This window comes from Bos javanicus, chromosome 16 (genome assembly GCF_032452875.1).
Source record: "Bos javanicus breed banteng chromosome 16, ARS-OSU_banteng_1.0, whole genome shotgun sequence".
Lineage (NCBI taxonomy): Eukaryota > Metazoa > Chordata > Mammalia > Artiodactyla > Bovidae > Bos > Bos javanicus.
The window spans coordinates 45,448,614-45,465,729 of NC_083883.1; the positions used below are offsets into that span (position 1 = coordinate 45,448,614).

General features: G+C 40.4%; 1 protein-coding gene across 5 annotated transcripts in view; it reads left to right on the plus strand.

Moving 5' to 3' along the window:
• Nucleotides 1-17,116, plus strand: part of RERE (arginine-glutamic acid dipeptide repeats) — a 416,914-nt gene that overhangs the window by 96,632 nt on the left and 303,166 nt on the right. For 3 of the 5 annotated variants that reach the window (XM_061382834.1, XM_061382837.1, XM_061382838.1), the window contains exon 1: nt 15,477-15,785. The exons of 1 other annotated variant lie outside the window; for it this stretch is intronic. The gene's annotated coding sequence lies outside the window, so the exon portion shown is untranslated. Of the gene's footprint in view, nt 1-15,476; nt 15,786-15,812; nt 15,894-17,116 lie in introns of those variants that run through there. One more of the 5 variants, XM_061382836.1, reaches the window with a different exon arrangement.

The window sequence follows — 17,116 nt, forward strand, 5'->3', positions numbered from 1 at the left end:
ATTAAAACAACAACAAAATCCTTGGCCAATTAATTGTGTGCCCTACCCCCACCAAGGATAAACATTTAAATAAGTGTTTTAGAAAAAGAAAATCAGGGTTTTTAATCCATTAATGATAGATAGGCCTGCTTTTACTAGTCCAGAGGAAATGGAAAATTATTTGAATACAGTACTTGTGACTCTGTAGAAGCCCTTTCTTTGATAGACACACGTCTTTTCTCTAGCTTGAAGCAGATGGCTCATCTCCATTGTTTGTTACTCTGTGTTTGTTTTATGTAAACTGGTATTATTTTAATAATTTCATATGTTCTGCTTTGGTAGGTATGTAGAAGAGTGCCTGTTGGAAATGTATCTATCTGCTCCTCCCCTCCTACCTCCACCTTTGTCTATAATACACCTTAGGCTTCTTTGGATATTTAGTAATACCTTGAGGACATAAATTGGGAGCACAAAGAATGAGATCACTTAATTTCATCCAGATCGCTGGCTGGAAGGCTTAGACAATAGCATGTTGAGATTGCTTGCCTCTGTATGCCACTGCAGTCTTGGTCCATGGGGATGAGGAGGACTGGGAGGGAGGAGCCAAAGAATAGGCTTCCTACTGAGACAGGCGCTGCCTGTTGTGATCGTTGCTCTGCTTGCAGGACCCAGCTGAGTACCTGTCCAGACACTCCTCCTGTGTTCAGATAAAGTAGCAGCAGTGCTAACAGAATGAAAAACAAAATGTTGTCTTTCCTGCCCTCTCTCGCATTCCCCCTCTCCACTTTTATTGAGTAATGTTCTTTGTAAACAAATAATGAATTGCTAACCTCACTGAGTTCCTTGGAAGAAAAGCTATGACAAACCTAGACAGTGTATTAAAAAGGAATGTTACTTTGCCAACAAAGTTCCATATAGTCAGAGCTATGGTTTTTCTAGTAGTCATGTACAGATGTGGGAGTTGTACCACGAAGAAGGCTGAGTGCCTAAGAATTGATACTTTTGAACTGTGGTGCTGTAGAAGACTCTTGAGAGTCCCTTGGACAGCAAGGAGATCAAACAAGTCAATCCTAAAGGAAATCAGTCCTGAATATTCATTGGAAGGGCTGATGCTGAAGCTGAAGCTCCAATACTTTGGCAACCTGATGTGAAGAGCCAACTCATTGGAAAAGACCCTGATGCTGGGAAACATTGAGGGCAGGAGGAGAAGGGGACAACAGAGGATGAGATGTGAGATAATTGGATGGCATCACCGACTCAATGGACATGAATTTGAGCAGACTCTGGGAGATAGTGAAGGACAGGGAAGCCTGGTTTGTTGCAGTCCATGGAGTTGCAAAGAGCTGGACATGACTTAGTGACTGAACAACAACTTCCCAGTGCAAGAGACGTTGGTTCAGTCTTTGGGTTGGGAAGATCCCCTGGAGAAGGAAATGGCAACCCACTCCAATATTCTTGCCTGGGAAATACATAGACAGAGGAGGCTGATGGCCTCAGTCCATGGGGTTGCAGAGTCAGACATCACTTGGTGACTGAACTACAGTATCACTGGTCGGGCAGTTTGGGCCCAGGCTGATTGTTTTCATCGATTTCTTACCAATGAGTCCGTGGTGGAGTTTGTGCTCAAAAACTCAGTGTTCATTAGAGCATTTCTTGTGGGCCCTGCATTCGGCTCAAGGCTTTGCTTGAATCATTTCATTTCATCATTGTGATAACCGTATGTAGGAGGTACTGTTACAGTCATATTTTACACATGAGCGTATACTTGCCCAAGAACACTCTGTGAGTGAATTGTGGAGCATGGGCGGTGTTGGCCATCTGACTCCAGAGCTGGCACCTTTCACCATCAGACTAAAGTACCCAAATACTGGACAGCTTGGTCAAGAGCTGGGGCTGAAATGTTGCCTCCTGCTCTTAGGGGAGCAGGTGAGGAGAGAGCCTCATTTACCACTAAGATCCCCTGGGAAAATACCCAGAATTATATCTCACTGCTGGTGAAATGAAAGAACTGTGTTAGTCCCCAGAACTGAAGAAATTTCAGCTGACTTGGTGCCTTGTTGGACGTCAGAGGTGATTGACTTCCACCATTGCTTTTTTCTCATGAACTCCAAGGCCGTTCTGCTTTTACCCATCCAGCTGGCTTGACTTTCTGAATTTTGCAACTGTTCAGTGTGGAAACAGGCTCACTGCCTCAGCTGGTGGGGACTGAAAAGCAGCAGGGGGAGAGACTGCATTTTCATCTGACCTTATTTCTTAAGAAAATCTTTAAAGCTGTAGAAATCTGACAGCTTTAGAATTTATAATTTTAGGGATTTATGTGAAAGGCCAGTACTCCCTAAGGTAAGCTCACTTCTTTTCCTTTCATGTGTCATACCTTTTCTTGTTCTTATTCTCACACTCTCTCTGAGCAAAGAAATGGAGGATATAGCAGGGGTAGTATTAGTAAAACAGATGTTTCGTACTTGAAATTGGATGCCCTTAGCGGTCTTATGTGTTAACCACTCTTAACAACTGTGTTTACTATTGAAACTGGAAATACAGATTTGATTATAGTTTAACCAGCTTTATTTTTGTACTAATCTCCTGTAAATGGATTATTTTTAGTTTAAATTTTTGCTGCAAGCCCTTTCCCACTACTTAATTGACTTTTCAGTTACCACTTGCAGTACACATGTCAGCATTCCCACGGACACTAAGCACACACAATGTAGTTGGCACAAAGGCAGGTTCTCTGTGAATTCCTGGACTCTTTCTCTTGCTTTTAATGCTGAAAGTGGGGTGCTTTCTGATTGCCTTCTAGTTCTCTAATGGAAATCTAGGGAGTGTATGTCAGTCTCCCTTTAAAGTTTATCCTAATAGCTCTTGGTGGTCATCATAAAATTACTCATCTGAAAAGTAACAGATTGCAAATGAAACAGGTGTCCCAGTAGTATTTGTTTTGCTGCCGCCTAATGATACCTCTGTTTGAGTCACCGAATACTTCCAGAGCATAACCTTTAAAGTGGGTTCCCACATCTTAATTTGCCACTTGGCACATTTAGTTCTCACAAACTAGAAGCAAATTTTGTTTCATGAGAAGCTGCTTGCCAAGTTTAATTTAGGTCTTCTTAGAGGATTATTAATGAACTTGTGAAGTGTATGTGAACACTTCTTATTGACAAAACAGTGGCATTAAAATTCAGCACTATTCTCAACAAAAGAGAAGGCATGGTGCTTGGGAGATACTGAAAAACACCACTGTTAACATGATGATAAGCTTGCAGTTTTGCCTCTAACTAGTATTTGAAAACATTCTCTATTTTCTTTTATCAGTCTTATTCTCTTTTAAAAAAACTTTTAGCTGTTTATGGAACATATCTTTGAATAAACAAACGGGTAAAATGCTTAAACATTGTTTAGAAAATTTATGTTAAATTCTTTGAAACTAGATAATATGTTTGTACTTTTGCTTTTATGGCATTTATCTTTTAAAAGCTTTTACTATAGGTAGTGATATGTTTCTCATTTTATGTATACTAAAATTATAATGATTGAATTTGGTTGTTTTATCATTCATTTTTTGATTTCTTGGATTATTTCTGTGTTTTTCCTTTAAAACACAAAAAACTGAGTTTTTGTTGTTTAAATGAATTGCCTAAATTTCAAGAATCTTGCCAGCAGGTGGCAAAATGTAGTACAACTTTCTGTATGAAGAAAAATAGATTTCAGTTCTGTTACCTGTGTATTAGGATCTATCTTTTGGCTTCTTTGGCTGGATTTCTTTCCCTCCCACCCTCTGAAATTTGCAGCTCTGTTCACCAGGTGGCCGAAGTACATCCTGAAACTTTAATGGTATGTGACAGTGAATTTCTTAAATAACTAAGGTTTTCAGCAACATTTTTGTTAATGTTTGTCTTTCAGCAACATTTTGTTACCTTCAATTTAGGTAATATATATAAATGGACTTAATGAATCAAATGTAGTACACGATTTATTCTTTTTTTTTTTTTTAGCACTTTCCTCTTCCATCCTTCCCTGGGCTTCCCTGGTAGCTCAGACGGTAAAGCGTCTGCCTGCGATGCAGGAGACCTGGGTTCGATCCCTGGGTCGGGAAGATCCCCTGGAGAAGGAAATAGCAACCCACTCGAGTATTCTTGCCTGGAGTATTCCATGGACAGAGGAGCCTGGTAGGCTACAGTCCATGGGATCACAAAGAGTCGGACATGACTAAGCGACTTCACTTCACTTCTTCCATCCTTGGGTCTTACTCCCCAGAGAGCCCATTGTAACTTTTTAAAGCATTTCTTTTGTTAACTCAGTGTTGAGAAAGGACATGCTTATGTTTTTATTTTATATTTTAGGTATTATTTGCTGACCTTGTCCAATGAGAGATGAGGGTTTATCCTTTTTATATCACTTTTCTCTTCCTCCATCTTCCTAATGCAGTTAAATACAGTTTGTAATTAAATCATTATAGAATATTTCTGTTACAAGGACAATGTATATATTATTATAGCTGAAGCACATATTGTATTATGATTTAATTTTCTTTCTTGTACAACATCATCTTCTTTCCTGTTAATAATTCATTTCTTTCCCACGACTCCATGCACCTCCCACCCCTTGGTGTGTTCCTTTGCTTAATTTTATATATTCCTATCTTGAAATCACCTCATAGTTTCCAACAATACTATATAAAATTCCTTTCAATGTAATGGAAACTATGGGAAACCTATAAATCACTCTTGGTGGTATCCCTCCTGGAACCCCTTCTCTTGATTTAATGTCTAGAATTGCCACATGGCTGTTGGAAGGCGTCTTCCCTTTTTTGTCACTCTGGACATCATCTTAGAGGCTAGTTTTTGTAGATTTTTTGTTTTTATTTGATTCCTTTTCATTTGTGACATAACTTCCTGAGAAACAATGTCTAGGAAGTAAATGTTTCAAGGCTATGCATGCCTGAAATGCCTTTATTTTTTGCTCATGCTTGATTCATAGTTTGGTTGGATATAGAATTTTAGGTTGGATACTATTTTTCCTCAAAATTTTGAAAGCATTGCTTTATTGTCTTCCAATATTCAGGAAAAATAGCCTGGTCAGTATAGAGTGTACACTAAACTGAAAACTAGGCTTAAGTTGTTATTAAAGGAGTGCCTTTTGAAAGATAAGGAGGACATCTAGTTGGTTGAAAGTGAAAATCGCTCAGTCATGTCCGACTGTTTGCGACCCCATGGACTATACAGTCCATGGAATTCTCCAGGCCAGAATACTGGAGTGGATAGCCTTTCCCTTCTCCAGGGGATCTTCCCAACCCCCAGGAATTGAACCCAGGCCTCCCATATTGCAGGCAGATTCTTTACCAGCTGAGCCCCCAGGAAAGCCCAAGAATACTGGAGTGGGTAGCCTATTGCTTCTCCAGTGGATCTTCCCAACCCAGGAATTGAACCAGAGTCTGCTGCATTGCAGGTGGATTCTTTACCAGGTGAGCTAACAGGGAAGGAATGCCATTTTAGTTCCATATGTTAAAAGAAGGTAGTTTAATTTAATCCCCTATAGCCATATTGTGGAGGTAAATATTAAAGGTGTGAAGTTAGCTGTAACTGTCAAGTAGAAGATAACTTTTAATTTCCCTTCTTGACACACCTTGGGGTAAATGACAAACTTTTGTGGTAATAGCACTGTATGTTCATATTTTAAAGTATTTTATCTTGATGTTATGATTTTCTAAGCAGTGCCTTTTAGAAGCCAAATGGGGGAAAAAAAAAAAATAGAAGCCAAATGGATTTTAAATGACAGGATACATATAATAATATTTGGATTTTTGCCTTAAAGTTTTTATGAAATAACATTTAATTCTGGTTGGAAGGGATAAATTGGGAGATTGTGATGGACGTATACACACTCCTATATAGAAAATAGATAATTAATAAGGATCTCCTGTATCACACAGTCCTTCTCAATACCCTGTAATTACCTATATGGGGGCTTCCCTGTGGCTCACATGGTAGTGAATCCACCTGCAATGTAGGAGACCTGGGTTGGGAAGATCTCCTGGAGGATGGCATGGCAACCCACTCACATATTCTTGCCTGGAGAATCCCATGAACTGATGGGCTGTAGTCCATGTGATCGTAAAGAGTTGGACACAACTGAGTGACTAAGCACAGCACAGACCTATGTGGGAAAAGAATTTTAAGAAGAGTTGATATGGGCTTCCCTGGTGGTCCAGTGGTTAAGAATCCACCTTGTGATGCAGGGGACACAGGTTTGATCCCTTGTCTGGGATGATCTCATATGCCGAGAAGCAACTAAGCCTGTGCACTACAAGTAAACCACACAGCGCTTTAGAGCCCGGGAATCAAAACTACTGAAGTTGGAGCACCTAGAGCCTGCAACAGGAGAAGACACCACAATGAGAAACCTGTGCACCACAACTTAAGAGAGTAGCCCCTGCTTGCTGCAACTAGAGAAAGTCCTCACGCATCAGTGAAGACCCAGCACAGCCAAAGATAAATAAGAATGGATATATGTATATCTGATTCACTTTGCTGTACAGTAGGAACTAAAACATTTTGAACCAACTATACTCCAATAAAAAGATGCTTGCTCCTTGGAAGAAAAGTTATGACCAACCTAGACAGCATATTAAAAACTGGAGACATTACTTTGCCGACAAGGGTCTGTCTAGTCAAGGCTATGGTTTTTCCAGTGGTCATGTATGGATGTGAGAGTAGGACTATAAAGAAAGCTGAGCACCTAAGAATTGATGCTTTTGAACTGTGGTATTGGAAAAGACTCTTGAGAATCCCTTGGCCTGCAAGGAGATCCAACCAGTCCATCCTAAAGGAAATCAGACCTGAATGTTCATTGGAAGTACTGATGTTGAGGCTGAAGCTTCAATACTTTGGGCACCTGATTCGGAGAGCTGACTCATTTGAAAAGACCCTGATGCTGGGAAAGCTTGAAGGCAGGAGGAGAAGGGGACGACAGAGGATGAGATGGTTGGATGGCATCACCGACTCAATGGACATGAGTTTGAGTAAACTCCAGGAGTTGATGATGGACAGGGAGGCCTGGCATGCTGGTGTCCATGGGGTCACAAAGAGTCAGACACTACTGGGTGATTGAACAGAACTGAACTGATACTCCAATAAAAATAAAAATCCCTTTATTACATATGAAATAGAATTCAAAAATGATAAAACAGTTTTTTCCCACACAGTTTATTGTGTTGATAAAGCCATTTTTCAAATTGCTAAATAAAGACTAGTTTCACGATAAATAAAATATCTTTGATGTTGGATATGTTAGGAATTTTTTTAAAAAGCTATAGTGGCTTTAAAAGCAAAAACCAACCATTTTGTCGAAGATAAAAAAGTTTTTTAATCTGCGCTGATTTGGTTTTTTAGCAAGAATTTTCATTTAAGAAAGATTGTGATTCTTATATTTGATTATAATAATATGATAAAAATGAGGTAATCAAGAGAAAACACATATAAAATGGCAAGTGTTAATTCTTAACCCAGTTGCTAATTGTTGCTAGATGGTTGTCTTAGTGTTGGTTACTATGGCTTTCCTCTTGCCTTTATGAATGATCACAAAAGATAAATTGTTTGTCATCCTACACCTACTAAATTAGTTCCTATGTACTGTTGAAAGGGAGATAGCTAAGAAGATTTATAGTTCATTTTCTATAGCAAGTCTTATTTTAGGATAATGTGCTTTTCTAGTTGTTTGGGCACCTTTTTGGCTTTTTCCCCAGGGATGTTAATCTTTGGCTGGAAAGAATAAACTCTAGTTCTCCATAACACTTGACTGCAAACTGCAACCATAAAGCCTTAGACTGTTAAAACAAACATTTCTCAACCTTATAGCAGAGACTTCCTGTTTTTAAAGCTTTTCTGACCTTCCTAAGAAAAAGACCAATACCGCTGAGGTTACATCCTGTGGTTATTATCATTAAAAAAAAAAAAAAAACTATTGAATTTTTCTCATGTATAAATGATTAAGGCACCAAAAAAAAATGTAGATAGCACTGGACAGTGCTATCTTTGCTAGGCCTTCAATAAAAGATAATATAACCAAGTCAGCTTTTAATGCATCTCTGTTTGTTCAAGGTCTGCTGTAATTGGAGTGTCAGGAAAATCTCACATTTAAGGGACCGACCCTATTCTGGGGAGTTTGTAAAGGAAGCATTTGGCAGTCATTTCCTCTCACTTGTGAGAATGAACATGCTTTACATTGTAATCATTTAAACATAGAGTCTGGTGATGGGGCATGCATCGTTTTCGCTGTAGAGTTAACTTGCTCTGAAGATTAGAGGGAATGTTCACTGTTTAGGTTTTATTGTTAGAATGAATCACATGAAGTAAATGTTAGAAAGTTAGCCGTGGCTTCCTTTGTCCTAAGTTGTATTTCCTGCAGCCCAAATATTTGCTTTTTCTAGTCAGTTAAAATTAAACTCGAATGGATGTTCAAATGAACGTCTCCCTCCAAAGAAGAGAAAAGAAACCATCCTGTGTTGTTAAGGGCAGACATGCTTAGAATCTGGCTTTTTATTTTTGTTTTAATTGATGTATTAGATGTTTGAGTAGATATTTTGAACTAGAGTCTTCTGACCTTTTTTAGAGAGAAGTGATTGGTTTTTAAGCAGAAAAGTACTGGATCTTTAATGCCACTTGTGATGTTGAATCTGGCACATGGTACTTATTTAATGTTTTGAAACATTTGCATTTATATTTTTCCTTAAATAACTGTTGGTGATTTAAAAAGAGTTCAGTTTATTGGAGGCAATAGTACAAGAAAAAACATACAGCAAAAAAATTTTTTTTAGGAAAAGGGCAAAACAGTGTTTTGGATTTGTAAGCATTGTCTGTTTAATATTTTATTTTATTTCTTTTTGTTTAATATTTTAAATTCTTGATATGGTGATTCCAGCTGGGGATTTTAGTTGTCTTAAGATTACTTCCTATAAACTTGGCTGGATCTCCACACTGATTTTTATCACATATTGTCAGGCCCTATTTCTAAACATCCTGTCAAGGTCCTGAGATTCTGAGCTGTTTCTTCTACAAAACTCTGCTTCTTATTCACAAAACTTTTCCAAATGAGAAATCTCTTTTCTTAACTGTATTTTTGCCCTCTCAAAGTATCACTCTGATGGAACATTATAATTTCATCTATACAATCTGAGATCTCTAGTAAGTTTTAAAAATAGAGATGAAAATGTCCTTAAAAATATTTAAAGCAGATGCTGTCTTAGAGGTCTGTCTTCTCTCAAGATATGTTTCACATCCCACATCCATGAGAGTGCCACACACTTGCAGAAACTAAAACCTCCAGATCCGGCCTTTGATCGGCTTCCTGTGTCAGAAGAGTTTGCAGTGAGCGCACACTGGAGCCAGCGCTTCATTTCTGCTCACTGTTCTTAGAAAAGCAGGAGTTGGTGTGCTGCATGCATTTGTTTTTTTCCTCCTTTATTTCTAGGAATATATTTAATTAATAATGTCGATGATTTTGTTCTCTATGAAATAGCACCTTAAATATTTATTAGCAATTTATCACTCAAACATATGCTTGAGTCTGTATTGGGAAGTGTAAAACAAAAGGAAGCTTGTAGTTTAATCTCCAGTCTTAATCTTGTACCTATGCATTTAATTTGGAGTATGTGATGTTCATAGTTTTACCCAAGGTTAGCCTCCCTGATTTGTAGAATCTGATTTATTTCTAGTTATTTTAAAAGAGTATATTAAGTTTCCAACAGTATCCAGGTTGAAATTAATTCAGATGTATTCTGAAATGTAAAAGAGTAGACATTAAGATTCTGGCACTAGCGACATAAGAATTCACTTTCCCCCAGTAATTTGGAATACTTGCCTAACTATTGCATCACACATGTGCATGGCTCTCTGTGTGAGTCCTTTTCTGTATGTGCAGTGATCATCGCCATCCTAGTTGGTCTGTTTTCATGTTCCTGTTCTTCTGTACCCTTACCTACGGAGCAACTGTGTGATTTAGTCCTTAACTGTTGGCTGAATGGAAAGTGATGTGATTAATGAATGGGATAGGTAATTAGGGAGGCTTCCCAGGTGCAGTAGTGGTTAAGGAATCCACCTGCCAGTGCAGGAAACTCAAAGGATGTGGGTTCAGTACTTGGGTTGGGAAGATCTCCTGGAAAGTGAAGTCGCTGAGTCGTGTCCGACTCTTTGTGACCCCATGGACTGTAGCCCACCAGGCTCCTCTGTCCATGGGGTTTTCCAGGCAATAGTACTGGAGTGGATTCCCTTTTCCTTCTCCAGGGGATCTTCCTGACTCAGGGATCGAACCCAGGTCTCCTGCATTGTAGACAGATGCTTTACCATCTGAGCCACCATGGAAGTCTGGAAAAGGAAATGGCAACCCACTCCAGTATTGTTGCTTGGAAAATTCCAAGGACAGAGGAGCCTAGTACTAAAAACTGAGAAGTGTATTATGTTTAATGTGCTAACTCTGATATCACATACATTTTAGGGTATGTCATGATTTCCTTTAAAAAGAAAGGGCATACTACTAATTCTTATACCAGAGTAATGGGAGTTCCTGAGACTAGTCTGAGGAGGCCAGAACATGTTGGGGAAGAATATTTTTATTTTGTTGAGGATGATCTGAGAGTGTCTGTGGAATGCCTTGTGGTTGAGTCCAGAGGGAATTTGCAAACTGAATCTGTGGCTAAGGAGCAAGCTCAGGGCTAGAAAAATGAAGTCTTGTCATAGAGGTATCTTGAGAGTAAATCTTCTCACCCATGAGAGATACCAGGGTGTGATAAAAAGAGACTGGACACTGACTGCCTGTATTTGGGAGCTGGCCTGGCAAGAAACAGAGAGCAATCAGGTCTTAGGAGATCCAGGAGAGTGTGTAGTGCAAAGCTCAGGGAAACCACCAGGTCACACACGTGGGAACGGGCCCTGCTCTTGGGAAGAGTGCTGTAAATTGGTCTACTTTTTTTTGGAGAGCAGTTTGGCCCAATCTTTTTGACTGAAAAGTGCACATTCATTAAACTAGAGATTTTAGTATAAAAAGGCTATACTAAAGTGACAGCACAAAGTGTGTTGTAGTAATTAAGGACTTGTTAATTATGGTATTCCCCACACAAGAGAATTTTGTTTTAATGGTCTGCTGCAATCTGAGGAAAGCAAGATGTCATATAGGAAGAAAAGAATTTTATTATTGTGAAATAAAAATCAATGGAGTGAGCCCCTAGACAAATGAATATATATGTTCTTAAATATTTGTGGAAGTTTGTGTGCAAATGTTCTAGAAGAGAGTCTGGAGAGAGAGACTTCAGCTTGTTGAATAGGATTGCTTGGGTTTTCTGTAGGAACATATAATAATCAATACATCCAAAAGGGCTTCAAAAAGAACTATATATTGGTATTTTTCTTTTGAAAACTTTTTGGAAAAGTTTTTTGAAAAGTTTTGTTGTGTGGCGCTATTTTGTGAATTGGAAGAGGGAAAGAAGTAGACGTTTGCTTAACATCGTATATCCATAGTCTCCATAGTCATGCAAAACAAAACGTCCGCTTCCTAGGAGAGTATGCAAACATTGCTAACAATACCAAGACAGCCCTTGACTTGGTCCGTGTTTGCTTGATTGATTTTGGTAATCTTTTGACGCTTTGACTCTTAGCTGAGCAAATTACTTGATCTGAATGATTTTATAAAAGAATGCTCTAAGAATGGATGTTGATTGGGTCCACTTGAGACAGACCTCACTAATTCTTGCTAGATGAATGTTATTTTTAAACTTTCATGTAAAAATGTCATCTCCTTCCCCTTTAGTGGTTTTAAGGAGTGGTCCAAAGCTGCTGTCTTTCGACCATGTGGCCACAAGTCTTCTGTCTATGACAGAAGCTGGGTGGCAGAGAGAGGAAGGCATGGTAGTTGTTCAAGGTTAAGGTTCTGGAATAACCTGAGCCCTGTTCAACTATTACCTGCTAAGGTTATACTTGACATTTCCCCTGCGTACTGCTCCCAGTCGTAGCTTTAATGTTAGTTTAACTAGACTTTGTATTTAATTATAAATGTTAGGGTAAAGTCAGATGTCAGCTCACTTTGCTGCATGCTGAGGCCTGTAGAATACTGAGTGCTTTTCTTCTAACCACATCTGTTGTCTCCTCTCATTATCTGTTAATAGTACTCAACTTGACAGGGTTGTTTTGATAAATGAAGAGTATTCTAAAACCCGGAGCTGGAATTTACATGGAATGGAACTTAGACCAAAAGGAAGACTTGTGACATAGACAAGGCTGGGGTGAACTCCTCTGGGAACCAAGCAGTGCCTTGTGAAATGCTGAAAATGACAATGAAGCTTAATTTGGGGTGACGATGGGGAATACCCAATATTTTTTCATTCATCTCACACTTTGGCTTTTTCTTGTAGTGGTGTGCAGGACATCTAAGAAACTGTTGTAAGAACTTCCCTTTCTTATCTACAGATCCCTTAATTTACAAGCTCACATTAATGATGTTTAAAATGAATTCTTCACTTTGAGGAGTTGGGGAGGGCAGTTTTGGAATGTCTGTCACCAATGACTAGGAGTCCTCAGGGCAAAATTTTTTTTACAAAAGCTCCCATATCAGGGAAGTAGAGTTGTTTTAGAGAGGAGATAACTGAAAATAAAGAAAAAGCTAGGTGTAAACTGAGGGGTCAGGATCATACCCCTTCCCCCACTTAGACCAGAATTTGGTGGTACTTTTGCATTCAGAGAAACTTAAAGACAAACTAGTGTATAATGTACTTTCCAAGTGTTATATTCTGTTTATGTTGCTCTCTGTGTGCGTACAGGATTTGGTAGTCTATCCAGCTTACCCCTGTGGTTTGCCCCTTGCTTAAATGCCACATAAGTAGAAAGAACTTGTCTTGAATATATTAATAATGACATCTGTACTTCACTGACTCAAGCTAAAAAGTAAGGCTTGCAGATAGGTTTGGGTCTTAGTGTTTTTGTGAGTTACCCTAGGCACAGTGATTTACATCTCTATAAACTGGGGATAAAAATCTTTATTATAATTTTAATTTTTTGATTTGCATAACTGTGCAGAGAATATGCAAAATGAATAGAACAGGGTTGTTGCCCTCAATTCAGTTACTCATTTCAAAGATGTGTGTGCTTGATGCCAGGTATTTGATGATGAGCAAACATACAGAACTTTCTCTGATGGAACATTAATCAGAAAGTCACACCAATGAGTTACAAACTGAGATAAATGCTCTCAAGGAATGAACTCAGTTCCCTGAGAACTTATTATAACAAGGGAACTTGACCTAGAATGGGGCCTCAGAGGAAGCATCTCTGACATTTGACATTTGATACTTGACCTGAACTCTGAAGGAGTAGGCTTTTTAAACTGTGTGTGTGTGTGTGGGGGGGGGGGGGTTGGGCTTGGGGGATTGGGGATGGCAGGGGATATTTCTTTTCTCATGGGAAAAGGTAGTGATGACTTTAGTAGAAATCCTAACACCTTGGGGAAATTGAAAGACTGGTGTAATTAGAAAGTGGGGGGCTGGGTGTGGATGGATTAGCAGGGGGTGCAAGCCTGGGACAGAAGAACAGAAGTGCTGTCATAAAATGCTGTCAAAACATTTAGAATTTTCATGAGACTAGGAACAGTATGAATTTAGAGCAGCTTGGTTGTTCTCACTAGCCCTTTCCAACTTGGGATAAACCAGCACTTTTTATTGTGCTGCAGACCAGAAACAAAACAAAGGAAACACCTCTCTCTTCTGGTCCTACCTTCTATCTAGACAGAGCTGGTGGGAAAATGGAAGTGTGTCCCAGTACAGGAGTGGCTTTTGTCCCTAGGCTTTAGGATTGATTTCATTTCTGACATGGATGGAGTGATCTCAGAGCCGCTTGGTTATGAGGTGGAAGCTGCAGGTCCCCTCAGGTGATCTTAGCGAGGATGGTGTTAAGGGGAGCTGATATGTCCTTGTGTGAGGACCATCTCTGATTTGTCCTCATCACAACAGCATTTCAGGTGGCAAAGGCATTATGCCTCCTTAGCTCTTGCTCTCAGGACATGTGCTCTGTTAGTAGTTTTAGAGAGTTCTGTCTCCTGTAGAACAACCTGAATTTTCTTTAAAAGAAATCAGAATGATGTTTAATAGCAAATGTGCAAGTCAGTTTGGTTATCTGTGCCATTGAGGGCAGGATCTAGGCTCTTCTCTATGCTTCTCCTCCACTGCTAACGCTACCCCCTTGTTGAGAAGCTCTGGGCAAATCACTTAATCTAATGTGTGCCAATTGGAAAGGATACCTAGTAATTCAGCAACTGGACCTTGGAAGATCCAATAACATGTATAAAGCTGTTTGAGAGTTACAAGAAACTTGCTGGAAGGTGAAAGGTGTAATATTAAAGACATCAAAAGTGATCAGTTAAATTTTGAGCTTGTAGCTTTCAGATTTGAGTTGACACTAAGTGAATTTAATAATTTGAATTTATATTCCATAGGTATGTATTTTAAAAAATTTTGCTGTAGAGTATCTTATTCAGTAGGACAAAATGATTGTGGCTGTTATCACTAGGGAATACATGTTTTGAACATAGTTTAAACTTGGGTAAATTTGAGCAAGTTGATAGATATTTACCAGATTGCAGGTGAAAAAGAAACCATTTGAAATTTACTTTTGGTAGTTCTATTTAGATGCCCATAACAATGAAATTAATAAGGGGTCTGGAATCTGGTAGTTGGTGGATTGTATGTTTATTTAAGGCCACATGGCAAGGAATGTGTATTTATTTTGCTTCTTTATTAGATGGATTTCAATCAAGTCCTATTTAAACTCTGCCTTGTCTAGCAGATGGATCTTTATTTTCTTGGGGAAAGAAGATTGGAGAGAAGACTTTTAAACAAATAACTTACAGAGAATTCTTAACCTGTAAGAAAAATTGGGGTCAGAAATGTTTGACATCAAAGGATGATTCTTGCTCTCGTGTTTCTTTGAAACAAATGTTCACCGTGTCTGTGATTGTTGGTTATTTCATCTGCATTTGTTAGACGTCAGAGATTGGTTGGCATTAATATTCTTGGCAGAAGCAGAGGCAGCTCTAGGATGTGTGAACTGCTGATCACTCACGGGGATGCGCTGCCTCTTTAATATCTTGCTTGCAGATGCATTTTCTAGCTGACCACGCTATTAAGAGCTGCCATCAATCACACAGTCTCCCGGTTCCGGCTGTTGGGAGGGGAGGGAGGTCTGGAGGGAGGGGAGGCTGGCCGAGTTGGTCCGGAGATACAATTGCCGCCGCTTTGTGTGTGCGCGCGCCCGCGGTGGCGGTGGGCAGGGGCTCGCGCCGAGCGGGCCGGGCTCCAGCCCGGGTTTTGCCGGCCACCGGCGCCGCCGCCGCGGGAGGCTGCTCTTTCTCTCCCAGCGTCTGGGTCACAGGCATGTGGCAGTGTCGGCCAGGCCGCCGGGGCTGAAGAAGCGTGAGCCGCGGCGGCCGCTTCCTTCAGCCGCGGGCGGGGCCCGGCGCGGCTACCGCCTCCGGAGCCGCCGCGCCGCGGGGACCTGAGCCCGCGCCCGGCTGCCCTGCGGCCGCCCTGGCCTCCTTTTGTTTAGCAAGTGCATTTCACGCCCTGAGCCCCCGTCTGTCCCGCCGGTGCCCGCCGGCCTGAGTTTGCGAGGGAGCTCTGCACCGGAGGACGAGGAGGAGGAGAGGAGAGGAGGCCCGAGAGCTCAGCTCCGGCTGCGATCCGCCGCAGGGAAGTGGCCGGCCCCTCTGGCTGCGAGGGGAACGCGGGTCTTGGGCCAGGAAGTTGGACAGCTGCGGGCGCAGGGGCTCTCGAGGTGGGTGGACGCTACTCTGTGGATTACCCCAGTGTGTGATGACCCCAGAAAGGGGAACAGCTCGGGTATTACCGGGAATGGCGGTGGCTTTCCAGGAATCAGGAATAGGTATGGTTGTGTCCCATGGCAGTTCTGTTGGGCTCACTAGTTTGTTTTGTTTTTTTAAATTGTCAAAACTCTAGAAATCTCAATTAAATAAACCAATTAAGAAACTTGTTTAGGGCAGAGAAATACTTCTATTGTTTTTAAAGGAGTGTGTGTGTGTGTGTGTATGTGTTCTTTAAAAGGAAAACTGAATATGAACAGTGTGTAATCCAAAAGCCGCTGTTTGATTAGGAACTTTACTGCTGACAGTGGAGCAAATTTAGGTTTAAAAATAAAGTGAATTGGATGGACTTGGTTCTAAAGTAATTTAGGACTGCTTAGGTGACAAAAATAGTTTGTTTCCTGGATCCAAAATACCCTTATTTTACCAGGTTAGCTAAAATAAAACGCAAGGATGGTTTTGAAGAAGATTGGTCTAAGTTTAAACTTATTTTTTTTTCCTCCCCGGGTTTGAGATGATGACTTCCCGACCCCTCCCCTGTTTGCTCAGATCTTGCTCTGTGGTTGAAGCTGGGGAGAGACCTGCTTGACCACTTTTTGTTTGCTGAGAAAGAAACTTGCAGTTGATCCCTTGGGTGTACTCTCTGGGCCTTTCACCTTTCTGGCCCACAGGTGCCTATGCTGTCTTTGGGGTGTTGTTTGGCTGAAGGCCTCCTCTCAATCATATGGCAATTTAAAAAAAATGGTATGTGAATGAGCACCGAGGCCAGTAGATTAGTTTTCCCCTTTGATATGTGTGTCTGTGCTTTAAGTTTGAGCCACCGAGTGCATGTTGAGAACAGAGTTGACAGAGTCCTTAAAATTGTGTGCCCACAATTCTGGCCTTTTCTTACTTTCTTTTTCTTTTTCCTTCCTAGGAGCTCCAAATTTAAAGTAGACATGATTTGAAACCATACAGACTGGAACAATATCCCATGTAAGCCCGTTGATCTGTGGGCAATTATTTCCAGATGCACAACCAAAACTCTCCATTTTTACGTGCGTGTTAGGTTTGGGCTCTGAGAGGCAATTGCCTTTCTGAACATGTGCATTGCCTGGTTAAATAACACAAGGCGGACATTTTAGAGGCTTACCAGCAACTTCGCAGTAGTATGGGAGCTGCAGTTAGAAGCCTTGTGTTTGTTTTTTTCCAACTCTGTAATTTAGTAGTGTTTAAACTATTTTATAAAGATCTCTGGGACCAGTGAAAGGTGGTTTTCAGTCCAGAGCACTTGAGTGCTCATTGT